We start from the raw sequence: 20737 nt of genomic DNA, 5'->3' as shown, positions 1-20737 counted from the left end.
TTTGTTTTATTCATCCTTCAGCAATATAAATAATATCAGACTTTTAATAGAAAAGTATTCCGATCCAGAAAATTTTCCAGATTATTTTAAAGATTCCTAGAGCATTGGAATTGTAGATGTGATGAGGAAGAACATTGGGCACGATCCAATGACTTTTTTGTGGTTAAGAATCATGACAAGTCATATTCCATGGAATATTCATTAATTTTGCAGTGGAAAATATGGATTTCAGGCTTTACCTCTTATCATCAACTTGGAATCATAATCTATCTAGAAGATATATTATAGCATAAGATCCATCACATTGTCATTATTTTCAGTTATTTTAATGTTTTTGACTTATGAATTATTGAAAACCCTTCAATCAATTTTTATTTAATTTTTATTTCTTAAAAACATGTGATCATTTCATATACAAGTTGGATTACATAAAGAAGAAAACAAATGGGCTTGATATCCTTGTACTAAACGTCAGGCTCACTCACAGAAAATATTCATATTTTCAAGTGAAATTTGGATTTCTAATATTAATGATGGTTAATCTGATATTCGAATATTATGGACATTAGAAAGTCATGGACGGAGTGTAAGTTTCTTGATGAAGGCAATCATTGATCATGGCATACCTTGGTGAATTGTGTTCTTCAAATATAGGGCTCCAAATATTTGCCTGAAAAATATTTTAATAGTTTGAAAAATAATAGTAAATTTTGGTATGTCCATCATGCGCTTGTCCGTGTGCGCCATCTATCCTTCTGGAACCTTCAAAAGCTCACATACTCTCACAATCTTTATCTTTAAGGGAAATTTTATACCTCTATAATCTTTGTAACCAGACATAGGGGTCCCTGGCCTCATTTAATTGCCATCTCAAGAACTAAAAAAATATGCATTGTGAGTCACTCCCGTAACTTCATATCATAATGATACAACAAAAATAAATCTCTTAAATGATAAAAAAACCCACCTTGGCCATACTCAATCATTCCATATTGTCCATGAACAGCAGGGCCTTCTGTCAACCCTTAAAGTCTATTTTTGAATGCATGCCTTATTGATCATTTATGCAATCTCTACTATGATGCTACATAACCTAACAGATCAGAAAAGTGCATCTTTCTTGATTACAGCTTTCTCCATCATGGCTATTGATGCATGTATTTTCTCATAGGGACCATATTTATTAAGGTATCATATTTGATAAAACATAGTTTAATTTTCAATAAATTGAGCAATATGCAATCAAACAGTTTTTCTTATTCCTTCGTTATTATTGGTGGTCAAACATGTCCTTATCCTGCATCTAAGAATCCTAAGCTTTCCCCAACAATCAATATCAATGAACAATTGAACTTGAGACATTATCCTGGTTCCATCTCAATTCCTTGCTGCACCTCGACTGGGATACTATCCACATCTGCTTTTGCCCCCTCACATGTTGCCAATCCTCACACATAATTATACTACTGATCTTGTTCCAATTAATGCACTCTGGTATTTTCCATCTAACACCTAAAACCTATATCCTAAACCAATGATAAGACACCATTTATTAAGCTAATATCAATACATTTACATGTTTATTCACATTAAAATGATTATATATGCATGTTATCAAACCTAAAATGATTAAATATATTTTAAAAAAGATATTATTAGCTTTGTGTATGTTTGTATCTTTTAAATAATTTTATGATATTGATAACATGATAAATATGTCTATGATTGCATGAATGTTATATGAATTTAAGCATTTAAATATTAAATTTATTTTGTTGTTGACTAGATTATCAAAATATTTCTGAATTTCACCATGAATACCACTTTATGCACATTTTTGGTATTTTAAACTAACCTTTCTTGACTTTCCTGTCAAGAAAGTTTCTGTTTTCAATTTAAGCGTGTAGAAATTTATAGAAACGAAATTGGATGAGGATCCATGGGCTAGAGCATCACATGTGATTTTTATAGCTATTTATTTGGGCTGTTGGTCAAAATTGGAGCAATTTTGGTTTTGAACTTTGAAGGAGCAGTTTGAAAGGTGTGGGCCACATCCTAGATATCTCCGAATTCCTCTCTAACTTCCATTTTAATAAGGATCACAAATTTCAAATGAAGGAATTTAAGGAATTTAAGCTCAACCAATGGGAAAATAGGAAGGAATTATAAGGAATGAAAATAGGACAAAAATAGATGGGCATATTACATCATGCCCAATGTATAAATATTATCTTATTATCTCTTTCTACCTATAGTTTTGGATCGTCCGGGACGTGGACGATGGAGGGGATGGGACAAAGATCGTCCTGTCCAATGTCCGGAATATAGTGCAGGGACGCGGACGGGATGATTTTTTTGTCCGACGGTACGAAAACCATCCTGTCCATTCGTCTCGGGATGAATTTCCGTCCCGTCCAGAGAAAAACCGTCCCCTCCCTCGTCCCAGACGAAAATATTCACGTTTTCAAATTTTAATATATTAAAAGTATATTAAAAATCACGTTGTTTGAAAATTCACGTTTCAAATTCGTGGTTCTGGTCGCATTGCATTGGGCGCAAGCAGCTCACTGGCTATCTGGCCCTCCCCCTCCTCCACCCCCTCCGGTGATGTTACACATCACCCACTCTCTTTCTGAGCCACCCCTCCGTCCTCATCATCGGCGTTCACTTCCCCGACATCCACCGCCCGTCCTCATTGTCGGAGATTGCCTCCCCGACGGACGGCTCAAAGACGGTCCAGGTATGTATGATTTCATCCAAATGAGATTTGTGAAAGTAGGATGATATTGTCAATATCATTCTGGTAAGTTCTTTGTTTTCTAGGTAGAACGAAGTATATTATCAACATCATTCTGCTCTGATTATGTTATCAAATGTCTCTAAAATTGTATCGGATCGAGTATTTTTTTAGCTTTTTATTATATTTGTCCTTCCACAATATTCATATCATATTTTCTTACACATATGTCTGCATATTTTCACATTGTATCTTAAGAATATCTTCCAGCTGACTCTTTGTTCTATGCTATTATATCTATTAATCTCTTAAAATAAACTACATTTTCCCTGGCTAATCTCTATATTGGTTATGATTTTTTTTGGTCTTCTTATCTTCAGCGTACTGTAATATGGATCATGTTTATGCTCTTTAAGATTAAACCTTCTTCAATCATATTTTAACATACTATCATTTGGTATTACCTGAATTAATAAAAATCCTTGCTACCAATTTTAAAAAAATACTTCTTTTGAAATATACTATAATTTTATGACTCTAAAATATATGATTTTCTTATCTTGTTTTGCACATGAAATTTGCAATTAGATAATCAGTGTTGGGACAATCTTCTTAATTAAGTGTTTATATAATGCAGACAACTACATAGTTATTTTGTACAATTAGTTAACTCAATATATTTGTGTCGTAATGCACTAACTTACTTGAATGGTAAAGAAGTTTTGTTTACATGACTGTACTTGTAACTAGACACTCGTGGTTTGTAAATATACGAGGAAAGTGTTAGTTTCCATCCATGACTTGTGAACACTGCCTACTAGAATCATATTTATATAATTAGATTATTACAAAATATGTAAGAAACCTTTTGCACAGTTTTGTAATTATTTACTTCCCAAGGTTGAGATGATGTTAATGGTTGGTTATATTCTTTTACGTTCGTAAAATCTTCATGTTACACACAAACACTCAATATTTTATCTTTTATGAGATTGATTCTGACCTTCACAAGAACAGATTCAACATTTTCGGAAGGAATTTTTTCTGTCCTCCCACATTTATATCATTTTTCTTCTAAATAGTATATGACCTCATCGCACACACTTCATTGATGAAAATTTGATATTTTGTGCTAACGATGGAATTATGCATAACTCGATTTTTTTCTTCTCTTACCTCAATTTTCTTCGAATTTAGAGAAATCTGAGTGTCATCACTGACCACATCAGTTACACCACTATTGGGCAGGTCAAAATATCACTCGAGCGTAGGCACCGGATCTCGTGCATTTGCGTCCTCGACCCAGAAAAAGGTACACTGTGTTCATTCCATATATCTCAATTTGTTGTATGTGTTAGGTGATTAATGTGTAAGAGTCAGTCAGACTTTTTTTTGGATCTGTCGATCTATAGATAGTTCAATCAGTCAAAAACTTTTGATCGATTATCAACGGCGATCACTAAATGGATTCAGAATACAAAAAGAATAAATGGGTTCTTTCCGCCCATCTACCTTGTCATATGGCACTAATGTAATGGATCCATCAGTCCATTCAACTCAATGGACTTGGATCGGATCAGTCCATTGAGTAGATCTGATTGATGGATGGTTTGATCCAATTGATTTAGTTTTCTTTCACATGGATAATTGAAATACAAACATTATTATTTTTTTGTGATCATTAATTTTATGAAATTAGAGTTTGGGTATAATTATTTAAATCTCCAGCATTTTTTATGCTTGAATGCGCCTCTAGTTTTCGTGAAATTATACGTCACAGGCATTGTACGAATGAATGCATATTTTGAATTAATCTGGTAGAATAATGGAGTCCACATAGGCGATCACTCCAAAATCGACCGCTAGGGCTACGTCGTCCGTGCTTGCTGAGTACCTCGGAGTAGAGGTTGATGACAACGTATCATCTCTAAGCAAAAGACATAATCGGTCTAAAGTTTTAGATCGATTTGTTGAAGTTGGCCCAGACGAGTACCAGTGTACACTTTGTCAAGCGCAAAACCCCACCCATAAGGTCATCATTAGGAGGAATAAAGATAAGAGCACAAACATCTTTTGGAGACATCTAGAGAAATTTCACGATGACATCAAGGGAGGCCCGACAAAGCAGAGAACTCTTCTCCACTATGAATTACTCTCCAACAAGTTGTACTTACGCGGACTCACCATCAAGCAGACGAAGGAGGAGTTTGTTAGGTTCATCTACAACAACAATATTCCTTGGCAAATTATAAAGAAGAAGTCGTTTCAAAGACAATGGTTCTACGGGGCACAAGTGGTCGGGATGCGGTCCCTAGTCCGGATGCGGTCAAAGCGATAGCAAAAAAGATTTATAGAAAAGTCCAAGGAAAATTTGTGGAAATGTTTGCTGATGTCCACAGTGTCTCTCTTACCATGGATGCTTGGACATCCCAAATAACGTCACGCTTTTAGGTGTCACTGCCCACTAGATTGTCATCGATTGAAAGTTTTATGAGCTACTTCTTGGTCTCAGACAGATCAAGGGATCCCATAACGGCACCAACTTGGCGAGGATCATCGTGAAATATGGCATTGAGTCATAGTTTTGAGCCATCACTATGGACAATGCATCTAACAATAGAACGATTTTGGCCACCATTGTGGATCAAATGAAGACCGTAAATTCTCAATTAACTATGGACCGATACATACCATGCATTGCCCACATACTCAACCTCATAGTCCAGGTCGGACTCTACAACGGAAAGCAATACGCTACGCATCTGAGATTTTTGCCCAGATATAGTGCTGGACACGAATGAACCATTTGAATCACAAGTCAACAAAAGTTCAATGGCGATAATTGCACCTTTGGGACTAGCTGTTTCACGTGTGAGAGCCATTGTTAATGCCATTATGGGATCTACACAAAGAATGGAGAAATATGCTGATCTGTGCAAAAATGTTTGAGCTCCTGAATTTGAAGAAGATAAAGATTGACAGCCCAACGCGGTGGAATGCCACTTTCATTATGTTATAGTGCGCTCTTGCTAAGAGAGAGATAGTGGACAATATCTATGAGGTTCTTTACGACATCAACTAAGGACTATGGCCTTCGTCAAGAGGCCTGGGAGTTCATTGATGACTTTGTCTATTCCATTGTGCCAGGGTTTGGACTTTTTCTGTTCGACGAAGAAATTGCTAATCACAGAGGTAACGTAAATGGTCGCGAAGCTTATGACTCACCTTGAGCAGGATATATACAATGCAGGGACAACATTAGATTCTAAGTAGAGGAATGCATTGCGATCCATGTGTAGTACTATGCATACTAAGCTGATGAAATATGCAATGGTACTTTGGGGCGATTATATTTTCACTACTATGGCAACATTGGATCCATTTTCCAAAATAGAGGATGTGCATCCGTAATGTCGCCAAGATGTGCTTTCCTATCATGGCAGAATTTTAGACTATACCTCAGTTTCAAAATCCAGTGAATGTACTCAAAGCAACGAGAACCGTCAGATAGTCGACGTCTGCCATAGTATGTTTCCTCCAAACAGTAGTATACGCGTCTGTGCAACTGTCAGCGACCACGCTCCATGCCCAGACAAGAGATGGATGAGTATCTCAACATCCCATACAATGAGGAGGATAATCCGATGAGCTGGTGGAAGGAGGTCGACATGCGATACTTTCCGAAGTTGACCAAGATTGTGTGCCGATTTCTTGCCATATGCCCGACCAGCACACTGGTGGAGCAGCTTTTCTTAGTTGGCAAGGCATCACCACATATCAAAGATCATGCCTAGATGCAAAGAGCGTTGAGATGCTGATGACATTATGGGCATGGTTTCGTCGTCTAGACCAATACCCCTCAGCCTCCGATGATGACTATGATGACGATGACAGCTCATGTGCTGGTACGTTATGTTCTATCGCTTGCTATAATGTGTGCAATCATGCTTCTTTCTCTTAATTCTCTCTATTTCATGTAACAGAATAACAGGGGAACAACATGACGGCAGTCTACGGGATTATGTTGCAGCTACGTTATAATGTTCAGTGTAAGTCGTGCTAGTTTATTATGTTTATCATTATATGCTTTTTTTTAAACAGCACGACGGTAGCCAAACATGTTGCTAATGAGTTTTTTCCCACCAAAACACATTTAGAACATTCCACTACTTCCTCGTATACATAATTTCAAGGGAAATCTGTTGATTGCTGTCATTGAAAATGGGTTTGATAACACCCTAATTTCGGTCTTTATTTCATGTTATTAGCATGATTTCATGCATTTAAAGAGCTTAAAATTGGGCTGTTATGATATATTTGCATGAAAATAATGTTTGCAAGTAATTTCTGATTTTTCCCTAATTTTCTGTTAATTATATGAATTTGTAAGGATTTATTGAAGCTCGAAATAATTATTTTTGAATGAAAATGACATATTTAATATTTTGTTTCGGCATTTATCAGCATGGGAATAAATCAGGGAATTTTCTAGAATTTTTTCGAATTTTAAGGATTTTTCTGGGATTTATTTCAAGAAGAAATGCATTTATTCTATTAAAAAAGGGCATATTTATAATAGAATACAATGTATTTACACAATTTATGGACTTTTCGGGGCCTTTTTGCAACGTTTCGTTGCAAAAAGTCCCTGAAAATGGCTCTCGGTCGCCATTGCAGGCGTAAAGATCCTATTTAAAAAAGTTTAGGGTTTTATTGCAATATAGTTTTAATGTTTTAGAAAAAATTGGAGGAGAGAGAATGCGGTAAGGGCATATACACGAATATTTTAGGGCGGCCTTTCTTTACAATTGCTTTTTTTATTAAGGGCTTTCTTGAAAAAAACGCAAAGAGCCTCCCGCCTTGTCGACGTGGCGCAACTTTAGTCGTTGGATAAAAATCCAACGGCGATCGCACATGTGTATGTGGCAGGAGGTAAGTTCACCGCCTGTGCGGCGCATACAATGTGCGTGCACGGGCGGTGACGTGGCGACACACAAGTAGGCAAAGGAACGAAAAAATGCACGTGTGCGTGCGTATCAAAACGTACGCAAAATGCGCACTAACGAAAATTGAATTATTTTTTTTCTCTCTCATCAGGGGTACGTGGTGCGATGAGAGAGTGCCCGCCAAAGGAGTTTGAAACGCCGCAGCCAATGGGAAGTCGACACGTCATTGCGTGTATTAATAAATAAATCAATTTTAAATCCAATGGACTAAATTGGTTTAAAATTGATTTATTAATAACTTTTGATCCTGAAGTCCGATTGAGATGTTTTTTTTATGGATTTGTTCGTCTTGATCCCCTCTTTCTATCTGTATTGGATCATTCAGATCCAGCCTACATTGATAGATAAACATTAATTTCTAAACAGGGGTAAAATGGTGATTTTCACTATGTAACCTAAGTATAAAAGCTGAATTTCGAGAGGGGGAGCTTATTCTGGAAGGTGCTTCATCACAGCTGCAAGACAGAGTGGAGTCCCAGCCTGGATCAACAGTTTTGGTATTTGTTTCTGTCATTGTATTCAAACTTCTATGCATTTTGAATGGAATAGGTTAATTTGTTTGTTTCTTCATCTCTATTCTGATCTGAATTCCTAAATCGCTTGGCTTGAGCGGCATGTACAAGCCCTGATTAGGATTGAGGGGAGAAATTGAGGGAATTACCTGGGCATTCAATTTCATTCCAAAAGAAAACTATAAAAAAATTTAGTTTTAATTCCTAGGATACTAAATTACCCACTTTAGTTCGGAATTACCCAAATTGCAAAAACCAACCAAACTCACTTTAAGAACCCTCTTTTAACCTCTCTAATTGACTTCTTGGATCCTTTGATTAGGATCAAGGAAGACAATTTAGAGCCCCTAATTCTTCTACTCTTCTCACCTCTTCTATCCCCCTCTCTAAATTCTCACCTAATTAGGGTGACTTGATCCTCATGAAGATCAAATTCACTCTAATTAGGATTTAAAACACCAAAAATAAAATTAAATTGAACTTCCTACTTGCCTCCCTTGGACGACACTCATACTTATCACTATACATTTTAAGTAGAGTTTTATAAATTTTATTGCGTAAGCTAGAATTCCCAACGACAAGGGCTTAAAAATCCATAATTTTAACCCCTATTTTCGGCTTATCAGGGTTCCCCCTCATTTGAACTATGTTGGATATTTTTCATAAAAAGCCTAGTACAATGTTAGTACCATCCTCGTAAAAAATTACCGATTTATTTTCTGCAGATATGTTGTTCCTTGGGTGTCAGGATGGACTGCCTAAAACCATGAGAGATGACAAGGCCATTTCAACTCAGCCATTCTACACCGCGGTGAAGATGATTTTGAGCGAGCAGGATGGACGACTGAGTAAACTCTACTCTAGATTTTGTCTTAGATTCTGAATGAACGCTGCCTATGTCTCATACTTCTTTGATGTGGTGGATGAACGACTCATTGAGCCCTACAAAAACAAACATTTTTAACTCTGCGTACATGTGCTTTCATTTTAAGTCCTATGGACATTTCAAAGGTTTGTGAAATAAATGTCTACAATGTCCTATTACTAAATATTTAGCCATTTCATTTTTAGATAGAGAGAAAAATAGATAAATATCTGTTAAATTATGAATTTCATGCAAATTATTTCAGCTTGGAATAAGTCCATTTAATTTGATAATGGCTTCTTTAAAAATTATTTTTATTGTTGACAAATATAGGGATCAAATAATAAAATTTATACATTTCTCTGGATATTTATTGCATTTATTGGGAATTTAATCAAAGGAAAAATGGAAAATAAAATCTGATTTTACCCTAATTATCTGTTAAAATATTCATTTCACGCAATTTATTTAAACTTGGAAATACTATAATAAAATGACAATGGCATGTCTTAAATTAAATCATAATCTTAATTAATGATGGGATTAAATAATGAATTTTATACATTTTTTGTGGAAATCTATTGAATTGTTTGGCAATTTAATCTAGGAATAAATGAATTTTAATTTTCTGATTTTCCCCTGATTATCTGTTACATTATTCATTTTACGCAATCCATTTGAGCTTTGAATTACTATACTTAAATTATAATGTCATGTCTAAAAATAAATTATAATCTTAATTAATGAGGGGATTAAATAATGAATTTTTTACATCCTTTTTGGAAATATATTGTCTTTTTTGGCAATTTAATCAAAGAATAAATGAATTATAATTTTATAATTTCACACTAATTATCTGTTACATTATTCATTGTACTCAATCCATTTGAGCTTCGAATCACTATACTTAAATTATGATGGCATGTCTAAAATAAAATTATATTCTTAATTAATGAGGGGATTAAATAATGAATTTTTTACATTTTTTGTGGAAATCTATTGGATTTTTTGGCAATTTAATCGAAGAATAAATGAATTATAATTTCCTAATTTTACATTAATTATCTGTTACATTATTCATTTTACGCAATCCATTTGAGCTTCGAATTACTATACTAATATTATAATGGCATGTATAAAAATAAATGTGGGGATTGATTAATGAGTTTTGAAAATTTTTCTAGAAATCTATTAAATTTTTTGGGAATTTAATTGATAAAGAATTGAATATTTAAGAGGCAAAAGGTTACAACTGTAAGAAAAATAAGAGTTTAAAGTAATTTTGAAAAATAAGAGTTCAAATTTGGTTGCATATATGTCCTCAAAATAGCTCTCAGTCGTGTGTTGCATGCGTAAATATCCAATAAAAATAGTTCCAAGGTCTCATTGAATCAATATCGAATTTTCTAAGTTTTTTAGGGAAATACAGAGGAGAGAGAAGGCGGAGGGACATGTGTACAATTACTTTTGAGCAGCATCAGTTTTCGCATGCATGAAAACACGAGGACTTTGATGCAAAATGTCATAGCGAGGCCACGTGGCTAGATCTCAACCGTCGGACCATCCATTGTCTGAGACCTCTAGACGGGACAGTTGTTACGTCCAACGGGACAAAAACCATCCCGTCCGTTCGTCCCTTGGACGAATTTACGTTCCAGTTTTTGTACATTCCCCTGGACGGGATGATTTTTTTGTCCTGGGGTGAAAAAACCATTGCGTCTTTATCCCTGCATTATATTTCTACATCATTACAAACCAATGGCTAGCCAGCAGGATCATGCTCTCCAGGATCCTAGTTGAAGTGTTCTTCATTTGCTCGAAATATAAGGATTTAAGTTTAGTAAGAGGCATTGGGGCTCAAGACACAAGCATCAACACTTTAGGAACATAGATCTAACATGCCATCATCATCCCCCCCACTTCCCATACACTTCCCCCATTTTAAAGTAATTCATATATTCATATACTTAGAACTTAATAAGAGAAAATTGGATGAAAAAAGAGGAGAAATTCCTATAAAATGATTGACTCATGTAAGTGCTTGTAAAATTTCCTGAATGAGGCTGAACTACTTATCTTCTCTTTAAATCCATCTCTGAATTCATATTTAATCAAATACAAGTATATATGAATGAAGAAGTCATAACTTTGATCTAGATCAAGTCAACAATCTACCAGATCTTCCATGATTTATAGAACACGAGTTGGTGGAACCTATTGCCACCCCCAACCCTGGTGTGCTTTCCCTTCTCTTCTCTTGTTTGCAGGCACGGGTCTTCATCTTCTTGTATTCTTTCTAGCACTATCCTAAAGTTCCATCACTCTTCCGAGACCGTCATGACCTCGGATATGCAGAGAAGCTATTGACAAGGTCCTGTGTTGTCATTCTTTCGTGTTATGAGGAGTACTTTAATGGGAATCAAAAAAATCATTTAATGGGTCAACAAAGAACCTCTCTCAACCCAAATCCAGTGGTTGTTATGAGGCTGTTGGATCATTTTACAATCTCTCTTGTCACAAGCCTCCACCACCCAGCTCATGCAGAGGACAGTTGGGGTGGAGATGGATGGGTTAACCCACACCCCCCCTTCCCCCACTTTTGATCCAAATTGGATGGGTCCCACTAATGTGATTAAGTCACTACCGTGTGGACAACTTTTTTTATTTGTGTACCCCCCTTTGGCAGATCAGCTCCCCATCCTTATCAATGGATGACAGCCATTGGATTTGAGTTCGTCTAGTGCCCCCCTTGCCCGCATCGGTATGTTGGGTTCTAGAGGCGTAAATCTGGATGAAGAAATCAATATGATCAGCAGCAAAAGACCTTTTCAAAATCATACAACATTGATAAAACCATGAAACAAAGTACCTTTGTACGGATTACATCCATGATTTCTTGGATCTGGGAGTGAGACAAGTCGAGCTGCTCAAGTTTTCACCCTCTAGATCTATCCACACTGTTCTCGGCACATCGGATCTCCTTCTCCTCGTTGGCGAGCCCCGTTATACCTGAATCATCTTCATTACGTCGTCCCGATCGCATTGGGAGTGAAGAAGGGGTGTGGGGAGAAGGGAGAAGAAGGGGAAGTCCCCTGAACAATTCTGGCCTGGGTGAATTTCGTTCAGGACCTTCCCCTATTTATACTAAGTGGGTATTTTTCATAAAACCCCCCAAAACTTAAGTATATCTTCCAACGTCCAAAATACTATTTGCGTGTGACCCTATAGGCCCATTTATCGGTCTAGTTAATGACTCCAGCAGCCCAATAACCTTTATTGGATTTCCAAATTAAGTAACTATATCATCATATAGATTAATTAATGTTGGATCAATTTAATCCAATCGATAGGTCGAGTCTCCTACACGTGGGGTGCCAAGCTACACCTCGTGTTCTAGAAGATACAAAGGAGTGTGTATTGACTCATTCATGGAACCTGTTCATCATCGGTTACCGTGTACGTATAGTCCCTAATCCACTTGACGCTCCTTGGATGACTTAGGGTATGATCAATTGTCAAACCCTAATCGGTCATAAGAGTTAGTACTGATGCATTTGTAAATCATCAAAGAACTCTTCTTCGATATTTCACTGCCTTGGCCAAGGATTTCATCGCATCATCTTCCTCGAGCTGTCACCTCTTATACCGAGGGTGGATGATCCCATCTTAACCACTCTATTGTCTTCGTGAATTTCTTGATGTACCTAAACTAAGACCGTTGAGAATCCCATGATTAGATAATCGTTGGCCAAAGTCAAAGTACAACTGTCTGTCCACAAGAAGTCTTTGGTGTCTTAGGTCTAAGGACCACTTACACAACTGTGACGTGAATCAACCTGATTGAAAGTTTGGTACAATACCATTCAGGGATTCGTACAGATCAATTCAGTGAACTCATTCCACTAAAGAGCACTCATTATCTATCCTTAGTGTCACCACATTAATGGCTACCAGACCGTTCATACTCATCATATGAGTGAGGCTAGATTGTGTTATTCTATCCGGATACTTCGATGTCCTTCTCACATATTCTTCGATTATGAATATTTAGAACACATTCTTAAAGACTAGTGATCTCCGTATTACGATCTCATCCTAATTCACCAAGTCCGATCATGTATTCAGGGACTTCATTATAATCATCATACATGCACTATAATAAATATGTTCTATTAATGAACATGAAATGAGAAGTGGAATGTGTGATTGGCTTGCCGGCCACATATATTTCCATCACGATAACCACCTAAGAATAAGAATCTTTAAAAAAGGAAATAAATACAAGTATTTGTTGTACTTAAATATGATTGTTTGATCTTTTTAATAAAACCATATGATTGAAACTAAGTTCGTAAATTTTAAACTAGGCCATTTATGATGCAGGCTTTGAGCTGGGTTGGCTTAAAGCCTGAGCATTTATCCTTCTTCTTTTATTCATATTACGACCAATTTGGATGTGATCTTTCTCTCCTCCCATCAACCCGGCACGGTGGGGGGCTAAATGAAGTATGTTAGAGTCTATCATATGTCAAAAAATTCAAGAACCAAGATGACTATATAAATGCTAAGTGGATATATGGATTGAATAAATTAAACTCTTCTCCTCCCCAAACGTATGTGCTGGTCACACTCTCTGTTTTAGGCCCCTTTCATAAGGGACTTTTCGAGCTCTATGTTTGCTTGGATTTTCTTGGATTTTTCTTGTCAATTTCTTGTTCCCTAGTTTATTTCGTCTTCATTAGTACCAAAATGCCAAGCATGGAAAAAAATATTCATGGTCTAGGAGAGATTCTTTAGGGAGAGTGTCACCTCATTCAAAACTAGATATAAAAAATATAAAATATTAGGTAAACCATATATCCTTGTTTGAATCGTGGTTTAATCTTATTCTATGGACAATAACTTCAGGATCTTGCCTCGTCCTAATTAAGGGGAAAAATAAATATGGGTTAGGACTCTTGTTTCTCCATTACTTCTCCTAGGGCTCAATCCTTGACAGAGGATCAATCCCTCAAAACATCATCCAACATCACCATTCTCTCAGATGATCTAAACTTATTTATTTATTACTAGTCATCTCCCCTTCTTATAAGCATCATCCTTTCATGCATAATTTCCGTCCATAAAACCACAAATTACACTTCAGATTTTTTCTCATCTCCCCGCCTTGTAGATCAACCCCTTTCTCATCCTATACGTCTTATATTTTGAAAAAGTGAATTACAAATTTTAATTTTTAACTTTGAACATCAATGTCATAATTAAAGACATGTTTAATTGCACATCAGTTTTAGGCTAACTAATTATTAACTTGGTCGATACATGGGCTTAATGGATCCCACACACAAGGCTTTTAAAAGTTGATAGTTATACTTTAAGCTCAAAGTTTTTTTTATTTTTTTACCCAGAAAAGTGCACTTTTGTGAAAAATTCCCTTGCATTTAGGCAAATTTGCCCGAACAATATAAATAGAAGGGGGCACCCTCATTTGATACCCATGTATGTCACTGTTGAGTTCCCCCTTCTTTCTCTAGTTCTTCCTTCTCGAGTATTAATTCCAATGAGATTGGATGGTGAGGAAATGCCCTGGGATTCTTGCAGCAAAGTTCTAGGGAGTGAAAATGAAATACAGTACTCTAAAGATTGAATGGATAAATCCAGAGGTTGGGCATTTGAGTGACTTGAAGAAGCTCATCAAAAGAACCAACTGATTGTGAAAGTTGTTTCATGCTAGGTGATATGGTAATTCATATTTTTCGTTTTAAGATTTTTTATTTAGTATTCTGCTACGCAATCAATTTTGTCTTATAAATCAAAGCCATAAATCCCAACAAAATTATCACTCTTTACATACAAGTTGTACTTACAGTAGCCGAGACAGATAGGCTATAGCAATTTAGTGCACAATTTGGGGTTATGCTCTTTCCCAACACACTACATGCCACCTTATTGATAATGGCTTTAACCTTCTTGTAGAAATGTCTTTCACTTTATTCAGGGACGATGGTGTGATTGCCTTATTTTTATACTTTTCCAACCCAAGTATTGCCTTAGCAAACATGAAGCTTATTCTCTCAACAAGATTTTGAATCCCTCACGTGTTCAATGAGCTTCACTTTGTCAATAGTGACTGCACCCAAGGAAGGGCACAAACTCTTTGCTTTACTGTAAACATTTTTGTGGAAGGCTTCCTTGACATAAAATTAAGAGGAATATGAGATTCCTAGATAGAGCCACTTGGTGTTTTAAGTTAAACACAAGGGAATACCTATACTCAAGAGTCCTTTTTAATTGGCAAAAAACACGGTGCTGGGTATGGCCAACCCTGGGGTTGTGCCCATAGACCGATCCATCCATGCCCTGGACGCCACCCAAGGGGATTTTATTTACAAAGTGAAGTGTTTGTCAATGTTTATAGGCGTGGAGCGAGTATAAATATCCCAATTACACTCGGATCCCACTTGTCCACGCCCATGTTGAGAAAAAGAAAAGATACATAAATGATACCTTGCAGGCACTTGGGGAAGTGTGCTCATCGTCGTCCCACCAGAGACGCCCCGCGATGACGATGTAGTTCGGGAGATGTCCTCGCCTTCGGCAAGTGGGATCGATGAAGTGCGTGGTGAGGGCTCTAGTCGAGGCGGGCGCAGTCCACCCCTCTAGCTCCAGCGTTCCACGCAATCCTCCATTCCCGCGGGCCTGTCGTCATGAGGAGGCGCCGTGTGCGGAGGGTCGGCATGCCGAGACGATCGACGTGATAACAGCCCCTAGCTGTCGAAGGGAGCACCTTCTAAGAAAGAAAGATGGAGGAAGGGGTTCGTGCATGTACCGTGTGGTTGGCGAGGGCATCTGTTGTCTGGTTGCCCTCTCGCAGCTGATGACGAAAGCATGTTGTGCGAGGACGACATACACGGTGGAGTCGCCACTAGGATCATGCACCTATACGAAGCATATCAACTAACACCTGTGAGTCCGATTCTATGATAATATTGTGAAGGTTCCGTTCCTCACAAAGGAGTAGACCATCACGTATCGCCATAGCCTCAGCTGATGTATTAGTCTGTATGCCGTAGAAAGAAGAGAAAGCAAAGAGTATACTCCCTGTATGGTCTCGAAGGATACATTCCCCCCCCCCCCCAGCTGGTCCTGGGTTCCCTTTGGCCGCGCCATCCACATTCAATTTAAGGATGCCGATTGGCAATGGTAGCCAATAAACAACTGATAACATGCATTTTTAGTGCCTTATAGTATTATATTTATGCGTCTTTATGCATTAAATTACTCATATTTGCATGTTATCAAGCTTAAAATGATTAAATCTATTTTTAGAACAAATTTCTGAATTTTCTATATTTTTAGGATTTTTCTAATAGTATATTCTAATTTTTTGAGAAATAATATGATTTTTCTGGAATTTTTGGATATTAAATTTGGAAAGATAGGATTTTTCTGATTCAAAATATGTATTTATACATATTTTTTTGGGCTTTTATTTGATTTAATATGAAATTCTAAGTATTTTGGTTTTTTTATGGCATAGTGTGACGTGGCGTGCGGATGCGTCGCCACGTCAGTGTTGAGAAAGAGATTTTTTCTTTGTTTTTTGTCCTTTTGACATGTACATGTGGCACGAAATATGAAAAGTCGCAGAATACAAAAAGCCACGGAATACGAAAAGCCATAGAATATGAAAAGCCACATAATACAAAAAGGCATGGAATATGAAAAGCCACGGAATACGAAAAGCCACAAAATACCAAGTGCTTTGACTTCTTAACAGGCACAAACCGATGACAGTGATGAGGAGAGAGAATAAATTAAAGGCTAGGATTGCTTCAACTTCCAACGACCATAACTTTTCATCTTCCCCTCCTCTTCCTATCCATACCCTCTAATCTAGAAATAGAGGCCTGGATCATTGTAAAACCATCTTGAACTTGCTTCCCACTTTTGTGGGCTGATTAAAAGAGAGTGAGTTTTGAGATCCATCAAGAGTGTTCTTGGTGTCTTGGGTCTGTGGGAAGAGACAAAAGAGAAGAGGGGGAGCTTACCGGCATTCGCAAATCGCCATGATCCTGGCGGAAGTGTCTTCGCCTTACGTTGTTTCTCTCCCAACATCATCGTTATCATAGTTATAGGTTTTCATCAACGTTTCATTATCACTTCACTTACTTACGTCCCCATTATCTCATCTCTCCATCCTTGCCATCGTACCACTCCATATCGAACCTCTATCCTCGTTCATACCGTCGTTCATCATCATAGCCATCACAATCACTTACTCTTTTCTTTAAGTTAAATTAGCTTATAATTACGTATCTTTTATCTATATCACTAGCTCACGTCCTCAAATCTTGCTTTCGTCGATCCTCTCGTCCATCATCACTAGTATAAGAAAGAAAATCCTTAATCATCGTTCCCTGTGGAGACGATCCGTACTCATCACTAACTAAGTATTTTTAAGTACGGTTAAATATATTTTTATTGAATAATCTCAATCACCAACGACAGATTTTAACCTTAAAATCGAGATTATCAAGAACCCGGTCCTGAATGCGGATAGGGCCATGGAGAACTGGTATGCCCAAGGAGCGGATGAGGTCGCAGGCGAGTGCTGATCTACCGACTCGAGGGGGGATGAGATGGTGGACGCGCCTTAGCAACAGCTTGACTCGATGTAGGATATCCACGGCGCACATGGGCGTACCTGCAAAACGAGAAGAGTTTCGCCCTTTCCATATCTCCCATAGTAGATAAGCTATGGTGATGTGTAGGATGGGGCTCCATTTAGAGTATGTTGGCGAGAGAAACACCCTGCCAAAACTCTCGAATGGGGTCAGTGTACCATGAGGTAGTGGACGCCAATGGTCTGTGATTTGGCGCCAGCATTCAAGTGATGTCTCACTATGAAAGAAGAGATGATCCATGGTCTCAGTATGTGGGGCTGTGGGACAGCAGTGACAGCGGGAACCGAGAGAGTAACCTTTACGGGTCACTCAATCATCGCTCGGTAGGCTGCGATGCAAGAGTCTCTAGAGGAAAAAGGAGACTCGAGGAAGGATCGCCGAATGCCAGAGTCCATTGACTTCAACACTTTCCTACATAGAATCGACCACACATGCAATTCTCTCCAACCAGGCCCATGAGACACGTGAAGTCGTCTTTCATGACATCGCCAACTTTATTAAATAATCTCATTTGTAAATGCGACCCTTTGGCTACCACTCCTAAAGTCACGACTTCGCTCCCACTCATAGACTCGCTTCTGCTCCCCTCACCCTCATGCAAGCCATGTGAATGGAATGTAATGGCGTGATTGAGCGCTAAAAATTAAGTGGTAAAAAAGGGTACTTAACAGTGATATATCAGTCTTCATGTTGACCATTGGGAAGTGTAATGTAACCTCTGGAGCATTGTTCCTTCTGCATGTTATTTAAAATATGAAAAGGTATTATCATTTATTTATGTATTTATTTTTATGGTTTTGTGCTCACGTAGTCACCGATAGTTATCTACTGGAACTTACTAGTTGAAGATCTGTGACATCTTTTCTGCGATGTAGATATCCTTAAAAATAAGATTTAAGCCCTTATTATTTGATCGTAAAATTTCTTCATGTCTATAGGCCTCCGATTATAATTTCACTAGAGTCATAAATGATGTGAATCATATGCGGGTCATCCCAGCATGATTACAATTTCTCCGTTAACAATTTGAGTTGAGAGTTTTTTTTTAACAATAAATAAATGATTGAGACGAGAGTTAAAAAGCCAAATTTTGTCATTACTCTTGAAATTATTGCTTCATATGAGTTAGCATTTAAGACTATCCTTGTGCAATCTTTCACCTTCATATGATTTTTTTCCTTAGATATTGGAGTAAATGCATCTGAAGTAGGTGCTTATTCCTTGCTTCATCAAGATCCATATTGAACTTCCAGATAGCCCAATAGGCATGGTGTTAAAACTCAACTGTAGGTGTCAAGGATTACCAAAAAATTAACCCAAATTGTGAAATCCTCAAAGGTGTTTTATATGCATTTTGGTAAGCCTGTTATGTGTTTCTCCATTCAGAGACCAATATTTATCATTTGGTTTCATTATCTTTACAAAGTTTATTGATCTCATATTTACTAGCCCATTCTTGCCCGTTCGCTTAGGAATTATAGAGAGTTCTCTACATATTTCATCAAATATGTTATACATTGATGGTCTGTAAAGTGTAACCACCCGTCAATGATGATGGCACATGCCATCCAAAACTGGTGAAAATATTCATCCAAAACTGGATCATTCATCCTGATGGGAATGGCTTCCACCCACTTAGAGGTGTAATCTACTATAACCAGGATGTAAAATGAACATGGAAAAGGACCCATGAAATAGAGTCCCCGTACTCTCATATGCCAGGATTTTTTTTAAGCATACACTTGCAATTTTATCTCTTAAGGTCCTCAAATTCGTGGGGGTTGGGGAGGGGGAGGGGTGGGGCTTGCATCACATCCACCTCTTTCTAACCTTCTCTATGTATAAAATAATCTTCACATACATCAAAATATTTTTTAGATAAATTCAAATTTAGTTCTTATGTCATCTAATGTAGTGACAATGGAATAAGTTTTGTCTTAATCAACTCTGTGTGCTAGCAATATTTTATTATTTCTAAAAATATTACCTTTTTCATTTTTTATTTAAAACTACATTTAGTTACGATATGTTATTAACCCTGTTTTTATATATTAATTTACACTACTCATTTCTTTTAAATTGTGATCACTGATTTGTTTCATTTATTCTATGCGGTCAACTAAAATATCCTCCAGTTTCTTTCTTTCTAAGAAGTGGAAGCCTCATTTATGTTATCTTTAAAGGAAGACATTAATGGAATATTTCTGTGTGATCACCTAGAATATTGTCTCAAGGGATCTTCCAAGAAAATATGAGATTTCTTTGAATATCAACTTGTCCCTTTGTGAAAGATGATTCCTCCCTGCTATCTTGTCATCTGAATCTCTTACCCTGTTATGAAGATTCTTTACCTCAATATGTTATAATTCAAAGACATTTTTTACATCAAGATCCCATCTAAAATACCATATTTTTAAAATTAGATTTTTTTATGTCTTACTTTATGATAACATGCATTTTTAGTACATTAGCTGAACCATATTTACATGTTTATTTGCATTAAATTTATTATAGATACATATTATCAAGCTTGAAATGATTAAATCTGTTTTTAGAGTGATGTTCTGAATTTTCTTCATTTTGTAATGTATTTTTGGGATTTTTCCGACAATAGAGTCTGAAAGAATATATTTTTTTGACATTAAATTTGAAGAGAAATGATTTTTCTAAGTTAAAAAATATTGATATGTATTTTTTGGACCTTATTTGATTCAATATGAATTTTAGAACTTATTTTAAATATCTAAATTCAATCCGCCATGTTTTGATATTCTATTTGGCAAACGGCGACAAACCATAGCAAGCGATAATGATTGGCAACAGCAATTCATTTAGCTAAGGAGTCATGGCTTCGCAATCAGCAATGCCATGACTGGACTGCATTTAATAATTTTTTAATTGATTTTTTGGCTATTTTCAAGCGAAGGATG

This window comes from Wolffia australiana, chromosome 12 (genome assembly GCF_029677425.1).
Source record: "Wolffia australiana isolate 7733 chromosome 12, ASM2967742v1".
Classification (NCBI taxonomy): Eukaryota; Viridiplantae; Streptophyta; class Magnoliopsida; order Alismatales; family Araceae; genus Wolffia; species Wolffia australiana.
The sequence above is the reverse complement of the archived record's forward strand: the minus strand, read 5'-3'. Positions refer to the sequence as shown.